Source organism: Micromys minutus (genome assembly GCF_963924665.1).
Source record: "Micromys minutus genome assembly, chromosome: 26".
NCBI classification, from domain to species: domain Eukaryota; kingdom Metazoa; phylum Chordata; class Mammalia; order Rodentia; family Muridae; genus Micromys; species Micromys minutus.
In genome coordinates this window covers 16518128-16537472 of record NC_137961.1, presented here as the reverse complement: position 1 = coordinate 16537472, position 19345 = coordinate 16518128, and positions in this window count along the sequence as shown.

Here is a 19345-nt window from a genome sequence, read left to right as displayed (position 1 = left end):
AGCTCCAGGCACCAAACTGCCTTTGAATGTAGAGTTATTAACTGTGACCTCTTTCCCTTATTGCTAATCCATAAAGCACGACACGTATTTCTGGGATGGTTTAATATTTTTATCACTTCTTAGGGATTGAAACTAAAGTGTTAAAGGTATATAACCAGCTGCCCAGAAATACTCTATCTGTAAGAGTAATCAGGCATCGTGTTGTCATAACCCAGGGCAGGTCTTAACTCTAGGTTATTGTGGTCACAGATGTCGGCACCTGTGTAGTCTGGGAACTGGTTAGCAAATTCTTAGATCACACCCTGCTGGTCTAGTTTGTCGGTCAGCCATTCTGGGTAAGCCCTTCCATGAGTCTGATGCTGATTAAACCCAAAGAAATATTGTTTTGAGAAAATGACAGTAAATAAGACTCGAACAGGAAAGCTGGGGTCTGAGGAACCCCTCGGCATCTAGCCACTTCTAAGTCTGCCCCCACATCTCAGGCTTTACTACCTTCTAGTTAAAAGCAAAAGGCAAAAATTCCCCTCAGTGTGTTGGGCCTGTCACAGGGCTGCTATCCAAACTGCCTGAAAAGGTAAGTCAGAGGATGAAAGTTCAAGGCTAGCCTGAGTAACTTAGCAAGACTCAGTCTAAAACCAAACCATGTAAGAAGGCTAAAAGCATGCACAGCTTCCCGTGTGTGAAGCCCTCGGTTCAATCCACAGGACTGACAAAAGTGAAAGAAGAAACAAAAGAAAAGGAAAAGAAAGGGAAAATGGCTCTTCTTGACTCCTGAGAAGGGGAGTATAGTTTTCTTCCTAACCTTTTGAAGACTTCCGTTCCTCTGCCACCGAAGAAAGAGAGTCAGCGAGGCATGAGTCACAGTTAAGCCTATTTTCTGTTGCTCTAGCTTGATGTCACAGAGTCAAGAATCCACAAAACGTAAAGGTTCCTTGGCTGTGGAAGGTAGGCCATCCAAGATTAAAGAGCTCCATCCCTCAAGAACCTTCCTGCTGGTGGGTATTCTCTGTAGAGTCACAGGTGGACAGAGGGCATCTTACACACAGGGCTAAACTGAATTTTAAGGCAGACCCACGTGTAAAGTAACCCATAAACCCACCAGTCTCTCTGGGTAGAAATAGGTTATTCCATTCAAGAGAGAAGAACCATCAAGAGGAGTCACCTCCTAAGTATCCCACTGGGGACCTGCCTCTAAATACCAATGGAGCTTAAATTTCAGTATGAGTTTTGTTGGGAACATTCAGACCAGATCAGAAGGTCTTCCATGTCTTAATTTATTACTTCAGTCGCCTGCAGGAGAAAGAACTACTGGGTCTTAGTACCTCTGTCTCCCAAGAGCATGACCCAAGCAAGGGTGCTAGTATCTGAGTATCTAAAGAAGGCAGTGACAAGAAAGCTTCCCTTGGAGTGCCAGGAGGAAGTCCTCCTTCTGCTCTGCCCCAGGGCATCAGCTTTTCTGACTTCTCTCCATCCCACATTACTGTGGGAAATCAACTTCCTTTGTTGGTTTTAATTAATCGATTTACTTTTGGTGGGATGAACTATAAAGTACCAGATCATGGAGGTTTTATGGTGTGTGATGGGAGTTAGTTATAAGCAATAGCTGTAAACAGTTCTCCCATATCAAAAGCCTGGGCATGTTCCCAAGAACAGAACTTTCCACAGCAAAACATCATCTGATTTCAAAGTACTCTAGAGGTCAAAGGCAATCAGAGTATGGAAACAGTTAGAAGGTGCCAGTTATGAATATAGCCTTGTCCAACTGGGCCGGCCACTTCCAGAGCCCACAAACTTTCACCAGACACTGAAGGGCAGTCTGTGATTATGAGCCCTGTGATAAGAATCAAGTAGGCACTATTGATTTTTATTTTTCTGCTTTTCATTAGAGTCTAAAGCTAGAAGTTTACTTTGCTTATCTCTCTAACAAAACGTCAGTAATATTCAACGTTGAAAGCCAAGCACGGTGGTTCGCACCTGGTCCACACCTGGTTCACACCTGGTTCACACCTGGTCCACACCTGGTTCACACCTGGTTCACACTGGTCATCCTGAAACCCAGAACGATGACACAAGAAGAATTACCAGAAGTTCCAGGCAGTCTGGACTATACCATGAGTTCCAGGCCAGCCTAGGCTGCCCAGTGAGTTTCACCACAGCGTAGGCTGCCCAGTGAGCTCTAGCAAAGCCTGGGCTACACCATAGGACAGCCAGGCTATACAGCAAGACCTTGTCTCAAAAATTAACTAACTAACTAACTAACTAACTAACTAACTAACTGACTGACTGACAAAAAGTTTGAGCTATTTAATTCAGGGAAGTTAGAAGCCCAAGTCTCTGGGGTACGGCTTCTAGCAAAGAAAAAGTAGATTAAGTCCTAGGGGATGAAAGTCTTATGCAAATGTTCATAACGTTTATTTTATTTTTGCCCTATCTTTTATTTTTTTCATTTGCAAAGACCCGCCTTTCCAATTCGGTTCCCCTTAGTCACAGGCTAGCTGAGGTAGGCCACTTGGTTTCCATGGTACTGTCACCTGGGAAGCTGCAGGGTAATTATTTCTTCCATTTTGTCACAGGAAGTACTCACTGCACCCTGACATGCTCTCAGACTCCACAGCAGCCCCGGTGTTCCAAAATAGACTAATTATGACTGGTCTTCACGTAAGTCTGCTGCCTTCCAAATCACGACCTATCTTCCTGCCCCACTTACATCTCTTCATCCGCGGAGACGTCCTGAAGGCAGTTGACACAGGATGAGTCTGATGTTTGTTATCTATCTTTGAAAAAGGCCCAAAACCACTGGACCCTCGACCAGTGTGCTACTCAAGTGAAGCAATCCTGTCATGAGCGACTGAGGAGGACCAGAGAGCAGGGGCTGACAGCTGGAAGGGCATTGGGGTCCATGAGCCCCATTCATTAAGCAGTGTCTGTGCAGAATGTTGTGGGTAGGATGCAGAAAACGCTGTGTTGTCCCTGATATGGGGAGTTTGCACTGGGCCTACAAAATGAGATAAGCCCACAGTCACAAAGTCCCAATGCTTCGTGACTTTATTTGGGAGCTGTGAGCAACTATCTAATGACCTCCAATAACAATCCAAAGAAATTACTCCACCCAAGTCTAGACTGGTGAGTCACTGTGTTTTTGGGGTGTTATTCACAGGAGCATGGATGAAGGGTTACCTACGGGAAGGGGTGAGTCAAAAGTACCTGCTTCACTGAAAAGCCTATCCAATATGGGTGAGATTCTGAAGCCATACCCCGGTGCTCTCTGCATAGCATTCGGGCGGCCATTTCTTCTTACCAGTTGAGATCACCACGCGTTAGAACTCGGGACAATTTCTGAAGCTATTAGAAGTTAGAACCACAGTCAGGAATGCGGTCTTGGATTGACCCAGAGAGAAGCTCTCTCTTACTTTCTGGTACATGGTGCACAATGCTTACTTTTCTCTATGGCACACAATGGACAAGAGCTAGAGGAGACGGAGGAGCTGAAGCTTCTGCCGTGCTGTGTGATCTCAGACAGCACATCAGCCGTTCGGGCACAGTGCTCCGCATACTCTAGGGAAGAGCATGTCAGAAAACAGGTGCTGACAAATGACTGCTCTGAATGAAAATAAAACCACGATTTTCATAGAGAAATTTCGTTGGAAATGATAGTATATATAGCATATATGTGGAAGATCCAATAAAGGCAGGCATCACACACATATGCATTGGGAAAGAGAACTGTCTATAATTCTAATGCCTAGGCAGATCCCTATTAATTATTGATCTTCTAAATTGAAGTAATTTGACTTTTGACTTATTTATTTAACAAGGTCTGTAAGTTTTTTCAAGGTATCTAAAATTCACCACAGACACCATTTTGATGTGTGTATAGTTATCCTGCGACCTCTATCAACTCCTTTACTGGCATATACAGCCTTTGCTTGTGTAAGTAGCACTTTCATACTTATTCCCCCCTTTTAAAATTTAACATTTATCAATTGTACAAAATAGTGGGTTTCATTATGCCATGTCCCCCAGCTGTATGAAATGTACTTAGATTATATCCTCTTCCCTCTCTTGTCCCTAGTTCCCCTCCTGATTATCCCCTTGCTATTTCCAAAATGTCCCCTTCCTATTTTCATGTTTTTAAAAAACAAATCTACATTCAGTGTAAGAGACCAAAAATGCAATGACTGGTTTTCTGGCAGCTTACTTTCAAACAGGACTAATGGAGTCGAATGTTTGGATGGTGGATGGGAATTCATCATATTTTCATTCAACATGTACTTTTTTTCCATGACTAATAACAAAACACTGGGGGGTAGCAATGTACTGATTTACCATTTGCACATAATTTTAAAGACCTACCATCTTAATACCTGAAATGGACCGTTAGTGCAAAGACAGGGGTAACTTCAAGGATGCTAACACATGTTCCCAAGTTATCCTCGAGCGATCTGCACCAATAGAGACCAGGGCAGAGCCTCAGGGCAGAGCCTCAGTGGACCACACCATCACAGACAATGATGGTTTGGAGGCAGCTTTCTACTTTTATTAAGAAAAATGGTACCATGCAATTTCTTTGGTGAGGAGTAAGTTTGAACACATCAAAGTTTTCCATTAGCTCCTTGTACTTCCTTCTTAAACTGGAACTTTGATCCATTTTCCACTGAAACTTTAATGTTTTCTCATGCCCCTGAGTAAATTCTAATTTAATCATTTTTGCGGGCGACACATTGTACCTTTAAAGGTTCGTGGCGTGAAGCAGTCACCCAGGCCACACAGGGACCTTCTCCAGAGGTGACCTGGGCGCAGATGTTTCTTCTGGCATTTTCTCTAGATGACATTTCTTCCTTTTCATCTTTTGTTTCTGTTGTCAAACTTACTAACACACATGATTTATGCACAGAATCTGTACTCATTTTAACTGTGAAGTTTGATTGCTTCCTAGCTGTGGTTAAAAACCAACAAATTTATCCCCTTAACTACCATCCACTTCACAACTTAGAACACTGACTAGATTTATGCTGTTGGGCAAAAGATCTTTAAAACTTCCAGCATGGAAAATTAAAACTATATCTACTGGACAATTTTCCATTCCTTCCTCTGCCCTGCTTTTAGTAATGACAATTCTACGTTGTGCCACCATTAGTTTGGCTGTTGTACCACCCTCTGGAAAGTGGAATTGTATAGTATTTGTCTTTTTCTGACCAACTTATTTCTCTACACATGGTGTGTTAGGTTTCATATTACATGATTTTCATTTTCAAGAATGCATAAGATTTCAATGTGTGTTTAGATGCTTGACGTTGCATCCACAAAAAAATATTTTGGATAACACTGTGATTGATGACCATGAGGTTATAGGTTATTAAGCCTTTGCATTCATTTATTTTGTATAAACACCCAGGAATAGGATTACTAGAGGATGTGGTAATCCTGTTTTGAACCCAGGGCCTTGTGAATGCTAGGCAAGGACTCCGTCACTGAGCTACATCTCCAGCTCAATCAGTTGGGGAAGTCCTACTAAGTAACCTGCAGTTTTGGATTTTATACTTTGAGAAATGGGTTTTTCATGCTCTGAAAAACGAGCTTCAGCATAAACCTCTGGCATCTCAATTTCTAACTCTGCTGTCTTCCACGAGTATTGATACTACACACGGTGGGGAACTTATTGTTTTGTGTTTACATTTCTATGTCTACAGGAGCATTGTTTATTCAGTTTCTTTCCCAGCAGAACTTTTGTTTTTCCATGAGTTAAGGGTTGCTTTATGTTTAGTGCTTAGTCGTTTTTCGTGTGTTTATCATCGATTTTTAGCACATTCACTTTGAAGAAAGTTGTTCCCAGAGGAGCTGTGTGCATCAGGCAGCCTGCTCACCACACCTGTCTCCCTCCTTTGCCTGTTTTTGCTCATCTGCTTCCCTGCATCTTCTGTGGAGATAGGACTTTAGAGATTGCTTCCCAGCTATTCTCTTCATTTCTTGCCTGTGCTGAAACCCTGTTTCCTGAATCTTGGACCAGAGCTTTAAGACAATCATTGGCTGTCTGTTTCATTTAAATTTAAAAGCTATATGCTTTAATTATTCTTAGTAATATGAGTGCCTTTTTAGAAAAAAAAAACAAAATTTTTTCATACAATATATTATCATCATAGTTTCCCCTTCCCCAACTACTCCCAGATCCCTCCCACCTCCCCACCTCCACAACTCTATGCCCTTTCTCTCTTTCTCTTTAGAATGCAAATAAACAGGTTAAAAAAAAACTGGAATTTTTTTTTTTTAAAAAGAGAAAACACAAGAAATGCACACACCCCAAACACACACAAATGTGAAATCAAAAACCATACTATACAGGCAAAAGACAAGGAAGGAAAACATGCCAAGCAGAGCAGTAGGAGGAGAGAAAAGGGTTAGGGAACCTGGAGGGACAGCTCAGCCGTTGTAAGCATTTGTTGCTCTTCCAGAAGCCCTGAGCTGAATTCCCAGAACTCACATGAGGTGGCTCACAAGTAACTGTCTACAACTCTGTCTTCAGAAGATTCAACACCCTCTTCCTGTCTCTGCTGCCACCCACACACATGTGACAAACACACATACCTCAGATAAACTAAACAGAGGAGGGAGAGGAGCCGAGAACTCTGTTATATCCTAGGGACAAGAGAGTCAGGCTGATTATGGTGTATGTCAGGAGACAGTGGCGACACAGGCTTGAATCATCTGCTCCTTCTGAGAAACCTTCCTTCCAGAACATGCTAATGATAATGCCAGCAACAGGGCTAACATTCGAGAAGCACCTACTGTGTGCATGCCTGATCAATTGTCTACTTAATCCACAGTTTTCATTTGGCTTTAAAATAATGACCATTTCTGCCGTAGTAGATTCTGATTATGTTGGGAAGAGTGATTCATACTTCGGTACCGCCAGAAGACCACACGGTTTGACAAACAGTATTTTACATGTTTTGTCTCTCCTTCAGTTCTAGTCATCTTTGAAAATGAAAGAAATAATGCTTCATTATTATAACAAATCATTTGTATAAAAGGGATGGATAATGTATACCGTTGCATAAATTGCATATTTCCCTTGCATTTTTTTCTAGAAAACCACCCAATATAGGGTGGGCACCTCCCAGAAGGGGTGGGATGTGTGACTATGTGTAGGTTGGAGGGTAGCTTTTTAACATGTCCAAACCTTCTATTGAGGGTGAGCCCTTTCAGCCGTGTGCATTTATACTGTTTCTATGGTTAAAAAGTATTTATAGGAAACACTAATCATATGAAAATGCACAATGCACTAAGTGACCTATTTTAGAAGAATGATTATAATAGAAAAACACTCCATCAATATGATTCTCCTCAGTGTTCCTTCTCAGGACATAGTCTCAAGGCCTGGATCTAGAGCTACGTAAGGGCTTAAAGAGCACGCATAGGCAGGGGATGCTGAAGAACTGATCCGTGCCTCCCAAGGCCTGCTCATTCCGGGCCTGATGATGTTCTAGGTCAGAGAGAGAGAGGTGCTGATGGTCTCAGGGCTTGCCTTGCGTTCCTCTGCAGTGGTCACAGTTTGGACTGGAGCCAGGTGAGCGTTAGCTGAGTTACTGTGGGACTCAAGAGGTGCATCTCTGTGGCAGTAAAACCAACCAGCTGAGAACAACAGCCCTAAGTGGTCAAAATGGAGGTCTGTGGAGGAAAAGCAGCAGGCGGACATGAGCACCAGAGGGTAGTTATGGGCTGTCGTCATGAGGAAGGTGCATGAGCACCAGAGGGTAGTTATGGGCTGTCGTCATGAGGAAGGTGGCTGGCTTTTCTGGTGGCTGGCTCAGACTTTGAAATATGCTTACTCGCTTAGACCTCCCAACCTCTATAAGGTGGTACCTATTCTAATCCCCATTGTAGAGAAGCAAAGACTGAGGCTTAGGACAAGGTTTACCAGTTATATAGCTTGTGGGTGCTGGTGACAGCACTGACAGAGTAGCTTTCTCCAGAGGCTGATACAGTGCCAAGATTAGGGATAAGCCATTCACAGCGCTAACTACTACTTTACCTCTAAAGAGCGTGGAATCACCATCCGAGGGATGAAAGCCACGGTTTGTTTAACTACAGTTTATAGCTAACATGCTTGACAAATGCTTCAGAGTGAGATCAGACTTTTCTGAAGGGGAAAAGCTTAACTAAGGCCCAGATATTGAGTTATTACCCAGAGAGGCCAGAGCAGGGGAGTCTGGGAAGGAAGTATAACTCCAAAGGAGTATTAACCAAGGCCGATGTCTCCTGGGGCAGAAAAGGCTTGAATTTAAGGGGAGTCAGCATAGCAAATGTTAGCTGCTTTGGGGGTTAGTCTAAGCCAGGGACAGCGCTGTGGCGGTTGATTAGATCATGGCCATTGTCAAGGTATCTAGTATTTATGGGAAGTGTTCTAGAAAGAGGGCCTCGGTTTCTTACTGGGATTCAACACCAGGAGAGTGCCGTCTGCACTGGCACTATGCTTGTCTGTGGACAAGGACAGGTTCTTTCTGTCCCTCTGGTACTCCTTCCAATTCTGTGGCAATGCCCCAGTTGCACAAAGAGCTAAGATGTTGGCCCTTGGGGAGGAGGCCTTTCTCCTGACTCTCTACACCTCTTCTCTCCAATGACTCACCATAGAAGTAAATTTGGCTGAAGCTCAAAGCACATTTTGTTGCGGGGATTGTTGGCTTTTCCTGCCCAAGGCTTTCAAAAGCAATATAAATAAGAGATGGACAAGATGGCAGGGCACGCTGCTCTGTGCCTATCAGGACTGAGGTGGATGGCAGCTATGTCCTCATTTGACATTGCCCTTCCATACCAGGCCAGAAAGGCACCAGGGAGAATTGCCTACAGCACAGGGGGATGGAAATCTGACTGGCTCTCACTGTCTCTATCTGGGTCTATGCACTGTTGCAAGGCCTCAGTCTACCATTGAATGACCAAGTTATAACCTGGTGAACTCCTGAGTTTCAGCTGCCTTTTCACTCCTGTAAGATTGTCCACTAAATAATCAGAGGGCAATGGGTGATTGAGAAAGGTTCTGAAGCCTGGGTATGGTGGTGCATGTCTTTAGTTCCTGAACTCATTCCAATGAGAGGTGGAGGCAGGCAGATCTCTGTGAGTTCGAGGCCAGCCAGGTCCACATAGTGAGTTCGAGGCCAGCCAGGAAAATATAGTGAGCTATTGTCTCAGAGCGGGGAGTGGTGGGGAAGAGGGAGATGGAGAGAGAGAGAGAGAGAGAGAGAGAGAGAGAGAGAGAGAGAGAGAGAGAGAGAGAGAGAGAGAGAGGACTGCAGGCATTACAGGGATCCATCCTTGACCCTGACTCAGACTGACTCAGAATGAAAGACAACAGACACTCAGAATGCTAACATGGAGCCAATGTAGGAGCGGTTGCACGGGTGTGGGGGGTGGGGGTGTTAGCTTCATTTGAAGAAGATCCTCCCCAACCTCTTTCCAAACGGCAGTGGACAGGTGAGCTTATGGCTCTCATGCTACGGCTGACTCTACTGACACTGAGCTTTAAACTAAAAAAAACTACTCACCATCAATACTGACCTACAGCATGGCTCAGCCATAAATGCGTGGAGTGGGAGTCTCAGCCATTCATACTTCGAGGCTGCCTCCACAGTCACTGACGGGCAACGCAAAGCATGATGGGAAAAAGTGAAAGCCAATCACATATGGGAATGTCAGAGAAAGTCTCAAAAAGCCATCTTGTCTTTACGTACTTCTTCAGAAGGACCTGATTAGGCTCTCCCTCTGGGAAGAGAGTTTGTTTGCAGCGCATTGCATAGTTTAAAGGGCCAGTACTGCCTTCTGCAGCTGTCAGCTCCTGTGTGTCTTCGCTGGAGTTCCTGGCTCGGCAGCAGCAGTTAACATTTACTCGTCAGCCTCCATCCAAAGGAAGTCCTACCCCATCCAATCTCAGAATCCCACAACACGATTCCTATCCTCACATTACTGATGAGCTGAGGCTTGAGGGGATTCATGGATTGTCCCAAGTCTCATGGAGACAGAACCCAGAGCCCAAATGAACAGCCTTCTGTAGGAAATGTTCTGATCCCAGAAATAACAAACTATAGCAGACCTAAAATTTGGGCCATTGTGGTTTTCTGTTGTTCTTTGTTTTTGTTTTGGTTTTCTCTTGGAGATCTGTGTAACCCTGACTGACCTTGAACTTGCTCTGTGGACCAGGCTGGCTTCAAACTCAGAGATCCACCTGACTCTGCCTCCCAAGTGCTGGGGTTAAAGGTGTGAGCCACCACTGCCCACCACTGTTTGTTTCTATAAAATAATTCTACCATCTCTTTGCTATTTTTCGTAACTGCTTTCATGCTGTAAGACACTTACGTGGTTGTGGCAAGGATTGTGTGCCTGGCAAAGCCTAAAATATTTACTATCTGACTCTTTACAGAGAAGGTTTGCCTGCCTTGTTCTCGACACAATACTTACTAAACAATGTCCTTTCCACTTAAGTCTGTTCCTCAGAAGGTACAGTCTACCTTCATCATTGCTGCCTTCCCATTAACCTCCAGCCTGGGAGGTCCTGTTATTTATGGTTATACTCCAATAGGCCGTGCCATGGGCACTCAACTACATGGATTTAGTCCGTTTAAATATTCTTCAATCTCCTTCTGAAGAAGCAAAGGCCCAGGCAAATTTGACGTTTGTTGCAGCCTTCCTTGGGCTAGACAAATCCCCGAGGCCAAGACTGATGGCTTTAGCAGTGTAAGAAGCACAGGTCCGGGTTAAAGCAAATGCTGCCTCGGTAGCAATCTCTCGTCAAAATATGGTATTCCTGTGAGTTCGATCTGCAGTGCACTGCCTGCAGGAGAAGAAAGAAAATCAGCACATCTCTTACCGCTTTGGAAACTGGAACCTGCACATAAACAAAACCTCAAGGAGACAAGAATACATAAGGGAAGTCTGCAGTAAGTCCCTGGCATCTTGCAAGCAGGCAGTACTGGTTGAAGAAGCAGGGCTGAGGATGGAGCCCAGTGGTTCTCCACGGCAGCGGGCAGGGGATACTACTAGGGGTTTTCGGACCACAAAAGGGTTCCCCTGAACTGAGGGACAATATTCCTTGCAACCCTGCCCAAACTTTCCCAAAGTTTGTCTAGTTTTTGGTCACAAGAGCTGTTGGGAAAAAACACCTACCTGGGCCTATTCTCTGGTAACTTCCTGACTGCCCAGAACCTACCCAGCAAGTGAGGGCTGCATGCACACATGAATGCCTATTGGAATTCTGGGGAAGCAGGGCTGGCACTAATCCCAACCATGCATTTGGCAGCTCTAGCACCTTATACTCCATTTGTAAATTAGCTTCAGAGCTCTTTGAGAGCAGGGATGTGTCTATTCCCAGAATCTAGGAACCCGTAGACATTCAGTGCTGAACAGAGAACTCTCTTTAAACCTCTGGCTTGTATGAACGTGAAATGAGAGTGGGAACAGCAAGTCCCAACTGCTGTGAGTGTGGATCAGGAGGACACTGGGAATAATGTCAACGAAGCAACGTCAGTTTCTGCCTCTCTGTTTCCCTGACAACAAAACAAGTTCATAACGCCGGCAGGACCACATCTGGTAGAAATTAAGGGTAGAACTAATACAAAGCAGCCTTTCCTCGGCTCACAGACACTTGTGTCTGTCTCCATGATGCGTGTTACCTTCCAGGGCTAGTACTGAATTTCGGTGCTCGATCACTTAGTACAGGAGAATCTGGAAAATAGGTGTTCAGCTAGCAGCCACTGAAAGGCACAAAGCAGTAGAGCCATGGAAAGTGACTCCATACAACTGACCTTTCTGAACGCAGTGGGCAGCATTTGAGTTGTGCTGTAAAGAATCTTTAGAGGGGGCTAGAGGTGGTTCAGCAATGAAGATCAGGCGCTGCTCAACCAGAGGACCCAAGTTCAGTTCGTAGCACCTGTGTCCGGTGGCTTGAAACATGAGAACTTGTACCCACCCCTGCACGCATAAGTACATAATTAAAAATAAAATAAAGCATTCATTTAAAAGGGGAATACAAGCTGGAAGCCAGTGACTTACAAATTATGGGCCCTGCGCCAATGCTTGCGTTGTTGATCGTCTCTTGCTTTGCCAACTTGCAGGGTTTCCCACTTACAGAGTCAGCATTTCAGATCTATGCGCCTTTCAAACTTTGGTTCATATCTTTCACGAGCTGGAAAAAAAAAATTCTGCTCCTTGCCCAGGTTTCTGGCATCTTTGGTATCAGCTGAATCATTTCGTAGACAAGCGGTTCCAAATGTGCTGGTCAATTGCATCAGCTCACTGCTTTTCCAGCTCACAAACTAAATGTACTTCTCAGAAGTCTCCAAAGCCCCCTCTGGAAGGTGAGATCTTCAGCCATTGCCACCAGCTTCTCACCAGATTCAATGGCATTTTTCGGTGCAATTCGTTTTTTGGACAAACATCTCTAGAGGTTTTTCTAGAACTCCAGATGCAGTTAACTTATTACGTCTGTAAGATTTGTTTGGCTGGGGCTGGAGCACACAGCTCACAGGTTGAGTACATGCCCAGCATCTGTGAGGCCCTGGGCTCACTCTCTAACAGGACAAAAAACAAGCAATCAGTCCTTCAGTAACAAGGCATGCCTGTTGCATTCCACAGCTCCTGCTCCTGAAAGTCCACCCCAAAGGAAGAGACACCAGCCATTCTGTTAAGAAAACCTGAAAGTCACTTAAATTTGTCATTGGTTTTTAAAAAAAGTGTATAGTACTAGCAGGCTGAAAGAAACTAGTTGCTTAGAGCACAGGGCTTTAAACATTAAAATTACCCATACAGGTTAATGTAGTTGAATTCTCAGTCTCCAGTTAGTAGAACTGTTTGGGAAGGAGAAGGAGGTGTGGCCTCGTTGGAAGACATACGTCACTGGGGGCAGGCTTTAAGGTTTCAAAGTCCATTCCCAATTAGCAATCTCCCTCCCTCTCCTTCTTCCCACCCCCTCTCTTACTTGTGTATCAGATGTAAGCTCTTAGCTACTTCTCCGGCACCATGTCTACCTAGCTGCTGCCATGTTCCACACCATGAAATTCACTGCCTCTGACTCCCGGAACTGGAAGCAAGCCCAACCAAAGTTTTTTTTTTTTTTTTTTTTTTTTTTTTTTTTTTTTAAATAAGTACTATAGTCATGGTAGAATTTCCCCCACAACAACAGAAAAGTGTCTAAAACATAACCACCTTGTATCTGCTTATAAAGCATTCATATGTACAGCCTATCAAGGATCTTCCAGAGATTTTGAGATATATGTACATTTTCTGAGAAAAAAACCCAATCAATTGCAGTAAAATGCAAGGAATAAGACTCACGGCCAGCCAGGGAGATGTGAGAAACACGTATCGATTGACAGAGGGAGGCACCTTCAGGAGCTGCAAAGAACGCAATAGAGCCTGCTTGCTGCTGCGGCAGAAGTACAACTTCCATGTCACACAGAAAAGGAAGATTAAGAACTTTAGACTGGAGAGATCAATCGCCCTGGCTGCCAACACTGAGGAGAGGACAAGGCCTTGGTGCCTCCTGACTCTGCCATTCTACTGGGAAAAGCTGGAGGCCACTTAAAGTCGGCCATTAGTAAACTCGGTGTTTTCTGGTGGCAGGTTGCAGGAGACCTATGCACACGCATGTACACACCCATGTGACTATAAGTCTGCGAGAACGTTCAAGAAAATCTAAACTATAATAGCACATCATGCGTGTGCTCTGCCATGGCCTCAGTGTGCATGTTCCCATGTCCCCATATGCAAACCTTGGGGTCCTGTCTCCGAGGTGACGGCGATTAGGATCTGGGTCTCTTGTGAGGCGACATCCTCCTGAGAATCATGCCCTTATAAAGGGGCCCCACCCACCTGTTTTCTTTCATCAAATCAGAAAGCAACATCGACTGTGGGCCAGGCCCAAAGTCCTCACTGGACACCGAAGCTATTGGACCCTGATCCTGGTCAGCTTCCGGAACAGCCATACACAAACTCCTGTCGGTGATAAACAAGCTAGTTTGTGATATTTTGTTAGAGTGGTCCAACAGAACCAAGGCAGTCTCAAGGAGTGCTTGGCCTTCTTCTAGACAGTGTCACTCAAGAGTCTGACGTCATTGTTCTTAGTGGGCCTGACAGCCTTCGTCTGGAAAGCAGTTTAGTGGTACTAAATATCCACTTGCATTTTGCAATGCAGTCTAGCACCACACACACACACACACACACACACACACACACACACGAAGATCTATTTAATTTACACACTTCAATTTTCTTTTGTTTCATTGCTTGTGTACATGATGGGGTGTGGGGTGCTCGCAATCTGACACATGTGTAAGTCGGGGGACAACCTGTATTATCAGGTTTTGTTTTATGTTTTTCTTTGCTCACACTGCCCTCAGGCGGTCAGGTTTGCAGCAGGCACATTAACCACTGGGCTATCCTGCCCACCCCTACTCCCCCAAATTTACACTTTTAGTTGGGTTCTTGAGATCACTGTAAGCAAAGCGGAACTACGAATGTGATCTGCTGTATAACACGAATTCGCCGAAGAAAGTCTAATGGATTCAAACAACTCATTTCATTTTTCTTCAACTATTTATTCCACGTAGAGTGACTGTCCTGGGCTGGCTTGATGAACACTCCATGCACTAAGACAACATCCCTCTCCGATCTTGGGATCTCAGCTGACAAAGGATTGCTGGGGGGCGGGGGGAGCAGGGGGAGGGTTGGGGATATTGGGAGAAGACAGCTGAAGTCTTGGAGGATCGGGAAGGCTGAATTAATAGATTGTTCTGCAGGGCCACACACGTGATAGGCAGGCCCTCTACCGCTGTGGCGCATCCTCAGTCCTTGTCCTCGGGCATTCGTTATTTAAGAGCAGTAAAACTGGATTTGGATTAGTAAAGCACTTGCAGGGGTGGGGGTGGGATGAGCAGAGCTCCAGTTCCATTTGCAGAGGAGGACTGGCGAGATTTAAAGTGACCCAGCTGAGAGCAGCAAAAGCCAGAAAAGTGAATGTTTGAGGGCCAATCAGTACATCGCAGCCCAAGGGGCCACTGCCTCTCGGGCAATCATGTTATCGGACTGAATCATCTCAAGGCTTTAAGTGGGTTGGGTTGTTTTGGGTTTCTTTGGCTGCTGTTTGTCCTCAGAAGGCAAGGGCAGGAGGGAGCCTTCCTTCAGCCGTGTGGGAGTCAGCTCAAGTCTTTCAGTGTGGAGCCAGCCAAGGAAGCAGGTGTTTTAGGCTGAGCTTTTGCCTTCTCAAGCCTGTCTGTGCGTGAGCTTGCACACGCAGCGTACTGATGCACATTAAAAATCAAAAGGCACTCTTGTAGGACTGTCAGTGAGAAACAGGCAAATTCCTGCTTGCTTCCTTCCTTCCTTCCTTCCTTCCTTTTTTCCTTCCTTCCTTCCTTCGAGTTTAACTTCCATCTCATTGGCCAAATGTCAAATGGCCACACCCTTCTTTGAAATAGAGAAAACAGTCTGCCTGTGGTGGGAGGAGCCCCAAACTCCTGCTCCGAAAGGTCTGCAGAGGGTGGGAGGAACAGCTGCCACCATTTCTCCAGCCAGTGGGACCTTTCTATGAAGCCTTTATCTCCGAGGGGTTGGGGGAGTGATCACATGGCAAGCCCTAGTGCATTCTGGTCACCTCCATCGTTCACTCAGATGGAAAGTGTCTTTCTGGAAGAAGAATGTGCTTGTGTCGGGCTCTGGCAGAGCCTCTGAGGAGGCATCCATGTCTGGCTCCTGCCAGTAAGCACTTCTTGGCATCAGCAATAGTGTCTGGTTTTGGTGGTTGCATTTGGGGTGAACCCCCAGGTAAGGCAATCTCTGGATGATCTTTTCTTCAGTCTCTGCGCCTCTATTTGTCCCAGTATTTCCTTCTGTGACTATTTTGTTCTCCCTTCTAAGAAGGGCTGAGGTATCTGCATTCTGGCCATACTGATACAGATGAGATGCTTACAGTTAACCATCGGACCCCAGTGGAGGAGCTAGAGAAAGGACTGAAGGAGCTGAAAGGGTTTGCAACCCCATGGGAAGAACAACAATATCAACCAGCCAAGCCCACCACATCTCCCAGGGACTAAAATACCAACCAATAACACACATGGAGAGACCTATGACTCCAGGTGCATATGTAGCAGAGGATGGCATTGTCTGACATCAATGGGAAGAGAGGCCTTTGGTCCAGTGAAGTCTCATTTTCTCAGTGTAGGGGAATGCCAAGACGATGAGGTAGAGAGGGTTGTTGGGAGAGGGAGCACCTTCATGGAAGCAAGGGGAGGGGGATGGGAGTGGGGGCAAAGGGGCTAATATTTGAAATGTAAATACAGAGAATATCCAATAAAAATGACAAAAATGCCTTAAAAAATAAAAAATGTACTTTGTGTAGCTTTTGTTCTTCCTAACTCACTAAGACAGTGTCTAAGAGCAGGGATGTAGTGGTGAGTATTCTCACTAAGACAGTGTCTAAGAGCAGGGATGTAGTGGTGAGCATTCTGGGCCAGTGAGCATGGCTGCCCATTGAACTTGGCATGAGGTATTATAGTACTGAAGTATTGAAGTACTGAAGTATTGAAGCCCGGGTGTCCAGCTTTGACCAGTTATATTGTAAGGGTCCGAAAATTGCTGAAGGAAGAGCCCAGACTCAGATAGTATGCAAAGACAAAGAGGGTTTACTCTGCAGAAACATCCAGCATGCGGAGGTCAACTATTCTCCAAAATCTCGGCCCCAGACAAAGGCATGCAGGCCTTCTTATAGAAAACTGAGGGGAATCTGTAGAAGGATTATGTGATCTATAAATTCATTAATGGGTACTAGGGGGTCACAGGTGATCAGTGGTTTGCATCCGATGTCATAAACCACAGGACAAGAAAGGGCTGTCCAGCACAGATGACCCGTTCTGAGATAAGACATTTCCCCATTTTTGTGGTTAGCACCAGGCTATTCTTTGGGAGGAGATTTTATGACCTTGTTTCTGGATTTTATGGTCTGATCCTGGAGCTGGTGCCTTATGGCCTCCTTTTCTAAATTAGGCCTGGTCCTTAAATGAAGAAAAGGGGACTTTATGTGGACCCTTCAATAGCTCAGTCATCTGGAAAAGAGGCACCTCTTCCCACAAGTCAGTTCACACAGGGCCATTCTTTCCCTTATTTAATGTGCATTAAGACAATATGCCACCAGAGTATTCCCCACCTCCCCTAGTCCCCTGGCAAGTGCCCCTTATGCCCAGTTATATCCACAGGTGAGTCTGGGGCCAGAGTGTCCCTTAATGTTCATTTGCCTCCCAGTTTGCGAGGATCAGGTGGTACCGGCTGCCTATGTCAGCCTCCACTGCCTTTTTCAGGTACAAGTGACCCCCCTGGGCAGCCATCTGTGGTCCACAATTAGGACCATCATGTGGGGGCTGATTAGAGTTGGTTGTTAAAGAAGTACTTTCTTAACTCTGCTCCCATGGTGGATGTCTTAATTTTTATAAGACCCCAGAACCACAAAGTGTCATGACATGTTTCCTAGTTGTTGCTGCTGCTCCCCAGACTGTTCCAGACAGACCCTCAAAGATGGGTCTCCCTAGTATTCCATAAAAAACAAGTATCTCTGCCATTGGCATGTTCCCCAACTTATCCTGTATCCAAAGCCATAGCTCAAAATATGGGGAATGTTTCCATGTGGCAATCGTCACAGCAAAGCCTTAGGCATAGCCACACGGAAACTCCCTAGCAAAGTAGCAGAGCACCTGTGACCCTTGCAGTAAGAATGAGTCCTGTTGGCTGAGAAACAGCTCAGGGCCTAAGGAGGAAGGACTTGTAATAAGCATGAGACAGATTCTATTGCCCGAGGATGCAGAGCACATGGGATGCTGTGATAGAATTGTGTCTCATGTCTGGATAGACCACACCAAACCAATGCAGTTCCACATGAGAGAGGTTTATTGTGGGGGAAGGGGACGAAAGAGGACAATGGAGACAAAGAGGGAAAAGAGAAGGAAGAAGGGGCAAAGGTCAGGAAGAGTCTGCCTTTTATTTAGGCTGTGACATAATCGCTCACAGGTAAAGATGAGAGGTAAACCAAACGGAGGCTGGGAATGTATGCTGATTGCCATGGCAACAGATGCGCTGGTCCCTGTGCCTATGGGTGACGTCACTGTCATCACTGGGTTAGAAGGAGATCTGCAACCAACCGTAAAGCCAGTTTCTGATACCAACATGGGACTTCCTTCATAAGGATGGGTTCTATTCACTGAGAGATGCAGCTTGGGATATTGGGGGATTCAGGAAGGCTGGCTCCAAGGAATAGCAACCAAGAGCACCAGGCTGACAGCACTGCCTCCCTCTGGGCGACCAGTCACCATTTTCTTCTGCCAGAAAAAGTAGGCTCCTTGTGATAGTCAGTCCTATTTCTCCAATGCTTACTCTAAGCTGTGCTTCCCACATTTTGAAGTTTGTGGGAAAAAAATGTGTATTTTTCAAAATCTACCCCTTCTGCCCACCCCCACCCCCACCCCCAAAAAGAAAAATACAAGTGGTCAGGGACAGTGTCCGGATCTTTTTGGTAGAATTTTCCAGAACAATGACATAGTCTGAGACTGCTTCACAAATCAAGTGCCTGCACCTAGTGGGTATTTTGACGTGCAAAGATTATTTCTGAACCAGAAAGGATGCTTTTGGTCACCATCCAAAAGCTTTGTGACCCCTGAGAAGCATTTTGGGAAGGACGGCCTGTATTTCAGAGAACTCGGACACGAAGTGTTCACTGAGCAATGTCAGCAGCCACCAGCTCTCTGTGTCCGTCTGGATCCAGTACTCACTGGGTTCTGGATCTTGACTGAAATTGTGTCTTCTACCTTTTGTCTTTGTCTGCTTAAGTGTGGCCCCCACTCTTGCTGTGCTTATGAGCTTTCTGCTAGACTCCAGCCTGCTGTGGGGCAGCTGAGCCGTGTGTGCACTGGGTCACCCAGGGAGAGTCTTCTCTCCTTATATGTGGCAACAGCTCAACCTTCTGTTGTTCCATGTAGCATGAGGTTAGCTTTTGCCTTCCGGGCTCTACTCAAAAACCACGAAAATGGACATTTAAGTTTAAAAATTATTGCTGGTGGGTTATTTCTCTGCCAGTGAAATGGTCCAATTCGAGCCAGATTAGATTATATTAAAAGGCAGGTATATGGGAAGCTGCTCTCAAGCGGGCAAGTTCACTGGCCCCAAGGAAGGAAGCTGGGGACGTCACATAGGAAGGGGAGGAAGGAAAGAAAAGGCTCACACACAGAGAGAAGAGGAAAAGAGAAGAAGAGAGGGGCAGATGCGGAGAGAGAACCCACAATGTCTGGATTAGATAAGGAGGAGCCCCTGGGGGAAGGGCAGC